General features: G+C 39.5%; 1 pseudogene; it reads right to left on the reverse strand.

Annotated features, from left to right (window-relative positions):
• Positions 1–435: 435 nt before the first annotated feature.
• LOC118552481 (SWI/SNF-related matrix-associated actin-dependent regulator of chromatin subfamily E member 1 pseudogene) lies at positions 436–1,925 on the reverse strand (annotated as a pseudogene).
• Between the last annotated feature and the right edge of the window lie 3,257 nt (positions 1,926–5,182).

Below are 5,182 nucleotides of genomic sequence, written 5' to 3' on the forward strand. Positions count from 1 at the left end.
TCTCAATTTGATTCTAAACATGTACTTATATAACTAAGAATACTAAAAATATATCAACAAAAATTGTAGAAATATAGGGGAAAATTGGCAAAAGCATCATCAGAGTTGGAAATTGTGAACACACCTTTTATAATTATTGACAGGTCAAAATTCAGACAAAATTTAATAAAAATATAAGATAATTGAATGACTCAAACAAGTCTGACCTATTAAACATTCATACAATTCTAAATCAACTATAGAGAACACACATTCTTCCCAACCACTCATGAAACATTAACAAAATGATCATGTCCTAGGTCTTAAAATATTCCAACTAATTTCAAAGACTAATTACATAATTCAGTTTATATTTATTTCCAATTATATTAATAATCTCTGTATTTTAAGGGGGCCATTTAATCAACTTGAAATTATTGGTATAGTTGGGTTGTAATATATCATCTTCCTATTGACTTTCTGCTTGCCTTGTCCCGTTTATGCCAGTTTTTCTCCTTTCTTGCCATCCTTTGGATTGATCATGCTTTCTTTTTTTTTTTTTTAAACTCAAAAAACTTTTTTTTTTTTTCATTTACAAAGGTATTTAGAACACATAAAACAAGGCAACATTTATTCTTTCTTCTCGTCTTCTGGTGTGGGGTCTGTGGGCGGCTCCTCCACTGTGGCCCTGTTGCTCTCTGAGCCGGTGTTACTGTCACTGGTCCCTTCCTCAGCCATACTGTCCACCCCCTCCTGCCCGCTCTTCTTGTCCTCAGGAGTAGATGTGCCTTCTTCACCATTCTGTTGGCTTTCCATCGCTTCTTCAAGGTGTGTCTCCTCTGTCTCCATCAGGATGCTCTCATCGTCCTTCTTCTCCTTGGTCTTCCTAGCAGCTTGCTCTTCCTCAGGAACTGCGTTCAGCTTGCTCTGCTGCTTCTTTCTCTCTTTCCTCCTGCCTTTTTCGAGTCTGTTCCTCTGCCTGTGCAATTTCAGCAGCAATTTTTTCCATATCCACTTCTACTTTCAAACCGCACAACCTTTTAAGTTCATTGTTAAATGAATCTGTGCTTTCCAGGAGCTTCCTCTTCTTTTCCTGGTGTCGCTCGTCTGTTTGAAGAAGTTCGGGCTTCTAGTTTTCACTGATGAACCATAAGGACTGGACCTGTCGTTTGAGGACCTGCACTCCAGCTGTTGTGACAAATGACCAGACGTCTGGCACCACACTCTCACTAAGGATTTCACTGATGAAGCGGTGGTTTTTCTGGAAACGGGCGGTGGCTGTATGCTTCATGGAGAAGCCATCATCATAATCGTCTGGATCTTCAGCAGGCTGAATGCTCATGTACGGTTCTCCTTTCTCCATGCGAGACTGTCTCTGTCGACTTTCTTCCCCTAAAGCAGCTTCTGCACGACTTTTTGCATTTACGTAAGCAAGGTATGCGGGGGAATTATGATAGGCCTTCATAGAGTCATTGTATTCTATCTTTTCTGCTTCGTATTCATTTAAATATTCTTGTTTTTCTTCATCAGTGAGATCTTGCCACATGCCACCAATAATCTTGCCAATCTCCCACAACTTTAGGTCAGGGTTGGAAGGTTTTACTTGGCCCCGGACCTTTCTGCTGTACCTCATGGAGGGCATCAGTGGTTTATCTGGTGGCTTTGGGGGTTTTGAAATCGTAGTACCAGAGGATGCCGAGACCCAGCTGTTGGTGCCCGGGTTCCCTCCCAACCTGTAGTTGTTGTAGGCAAGATGACTGTATGGATTGTATCCCACAAACCCTGGTGTGCTGGGCATTTGTGTTGCAGGAGCTGGGGTGGGAGGTGGGGCATAAGATGGTCTTTTTGACATTTTGGAAGATTAAATTCTCAGTTCCTTAAGACTGAATCTGAGACACCGCAGGCAGAAAAAGCACCCACAGCTCCGGCTTCGTTTCCCTTTGTCCCGCGCCTGATCATTCTTTCTTAATCCATTTTCTTTCTTTATTGGCATGACAACTACGTAGTTTTTAAATTTTTCTTTTACTGATTATCTTAGAATTACAAAATGTGCCCAGGATAATTTCTCTATTTTAATATACACTGATTAGCAACCTTAATTACATCTGCAAAGTCCCTTTGCAGGAATACCTAGATTAATGTTTGATTGAATAATTAGGGGACAGGAAATTTTGGAGGGACATCTTTAGAATTCTTCTTACAATAAGTGCTTTATTATTGTCTCCAATCCTTTGGACTCTTAGCAACCAGATCAAGATATGACTGTCCGTGTGTCATTCTTCAGTGGTGTGGTGGCATGATTTTTAGCAGGTCTTTGATAGGGTATAAAGTATAGCTTCCCTAACTCTGCCATAGTGTATACTCAGTTTGAATGTCTATTGCTAGGTATTTATTTCACTTTAGTTGAAACAGAATGCATCACAAATTTCACCAAGTCCTTCTGCAACCCAAAATACCTAACTGGAATAGAGTTGTGCCAAACCTGAAAAAAACATAAAGTTAGATGGGAAATAAGAGTGCCGTTGTAATGACAAATGAGGTTCATCTCTCACCTCTCATCATTTCATGATCCTGGAACCTTATCTCTTATGAGGCACTCTTCTCTGATCTCAGAGTTGCTACATAATTTATGGATGGTTCCATCATGACCTCACTTCTAAACAGCTAAGAATGGCAGATATACTAAACCCAACCTCTTGGCATATTATCTTAGAGGAGACTGTAGGAGCCTAATCAAAAGGGGAGAACTAAGACAGTACTCATGGAATTTACCTGGACTCTATAGTTAACATCAGGCCTGATCCTTATAGACCTCTATTACTTGTCTGTGCCTAATAGTTTAGCTGACTTATCTGGCATTCTAATGATTGGAGAAATGTGACCAGCATTGAACTGGTCAAATTCCTGTACATTCAATCTTCTGATATTTCTGATAGAATTGAAAAACTAATTTCCTATGTGGATACTCACCAAATCTCTAGTATACATTGACATTGAACAATGCCGTTGGTGTACATACAAAACCTGTGGCATCTCTGACACATCAAACACTCTGAAAACAAATAAATGAGTGTGTGCCTAAAATGGACATAAAAAAAAAAAAGGTTATTGCCCTTGTATGGGCCCAGGCTAATACAGCATAAGAATACCTTCAAGAAACTCATGAGTGTGAAGTTAGCTACAAATTACTCTTGCCCAGGTATCCTACTGTTCCTAAAAGTATTGACCCTGCTTGTCACTGGCAGGTAGATTGCAATGGGTCACTCCTTATCCTTTCCATTAAGCAAAAGGTGTATTTTCACTTGAGCTAATTCTCAATTTACAGACAACTGCAGAAGCAACATTATCCCAATTCCATAGTACCTGTTCAGAAAACACATTTTTGCACCTGATTTGACAGACATATCCATGTCTGATGTTGGCAAGGCTGAACCAAGAATCTAGGCAGCTCAGCTGGATTCAGGAAAGAGCACCTATGCACTATTCCATAGGCCAATAAACTGGAGAGGGACATTTGGAAATGCAATCGTTAGGAAAACCACTACCCCCTCTACAGTGCCTCCTGGAGCTGGCCTACGAGGTATTTGCATTGTATTGAAATGTATTTGTACTGTAGCCATGTACTAGCTGTTACAGTGTTGGTTGTGAACTACCTCTTCATCTTGTCTCCACAAAGAATAAAATGCAAGAAAATAAAGACAAATAAATGTAAACATCCCATGTACATGGATTGAAAGATTTAATATTGTTAAGATGACAATACATCCAAAGCTTTCTACTGGTTCAATATTGTCCCTTTGAAAATCCCAAAGACATTTTTTGCAGAAATTGAAAAACCCATCCCAAAATTCACAAGGAATCTCAAGGGGCCCAAACATCCAAAAACAATGTTGAAAAGAAAAACAGAATAATATGCAGATATCAAACAAGCTATTTCTACTCATTCAAGGTTTCAGTAGTCTGCTCAAAGAGAACAGTCTGTAGTACAAGACTGTTTAAGAAGGCTCAATTTAAACATCAATATGAATGAGAATGAAAATACCAGTGTACAGCACAAATTCTGTCACCTGTACCAAAAGAAAGGCAATGTTTGAGTCGGCAAAAGTGTTTCCAATGACTTGACATTTGGAGACATCTTCTCAACAGAGACTGTTACCTCCTGATGATGACTTTTCTGGATATAAAGAGAGCTACATAAAGCTTTCTATAATAGTGTGACTTGGTAAGCACAGGCGAGACAGGAGAAAAACAAACTATCTTTCAAAAGCCAAGTGCTAACTTTCACCCAGTTCTCAAATTTCCCTCAACTTTGAGGTAAAGTTATGTACTCAGGATTTTCTCTTCTGGAATCAAGTTTTTCTAGGGACACCTAGGTGACTCAGTCGGTTGAGCATCCAACTCTTGATTTTGGCTCAGGTCATGATCTCAGGTTCATGAGATCCAGCCCCCCATTGGGATCCATGCTCAGCGTGGAGTCTGCTTGAGATTCTCTCTCTGCCTCTGCTTCTGCCCCCTCCCTGCTCACACACACTCTCTCTCTAAAATAAATAAAATCTTTCTTTAAAAAATTTTTTTTCTGTCAGCTCTTTGGGGAACTGATTAGCTAGGAATCTAAACATTTCTTAGGTACACTTGTGGTGGGACTATTTCATGAAATTTATTTTTCCCTTGAGCAACCAAGTGGGAGAAGCACCATTCCTGCCTACAAAGTCTCTTCCAGACCTGAGGTAAAAAGAAAAAAAAAGAAGAAGAAAAGAAATGACCTTCATACACTGGAAGAGTTCAATAAGTTCAGAGTTGTGGAGGATATTCCAACATAAGTTATCAAGGAAAACATAGAAATCATTATACACCAGCTTCTACATTGGAACAGAAGCTAACTTTCTGTTGACATATTTGGCCAAAGAAGAGACAGAAAAGCTGGAAGAGCACAGGAGTGTAATTGAATCTCATGGGTTTAGTTAGCAATTCCCTGAACCAAAAGCCCAACAAAAGGTTGATTGGCTTAAAGAAAGCTTTAGCTGAAAATTGCTTATAATTGGTGGTCTCATTCCATATATTCCCATCTATGCGATTCACAGAGACCATCTGTGCTGTACCTAAAATGGCCAAGTTAAGGGCTATGGGACTCAACTGCTTGAGTTGTTTAAAAGAGTATTGCATAAAACAGGGTTGCATAGGTGGCTCAGTTGGTTAAGCATCT

Source organism: Halichoerus grypus, chromosome 3, assembly GCF_964656455.1.
Source record: "Halichoerus grypus chromosome 3, mHalGry1.hap1.1, whole genome shotgun sequence".
Lineage (NCBI taxonomy): Eukaryota > Metazoa > Chordata > Mammalia > Carnivora > Phocidae > Halichoerus > Halichoerus grypus.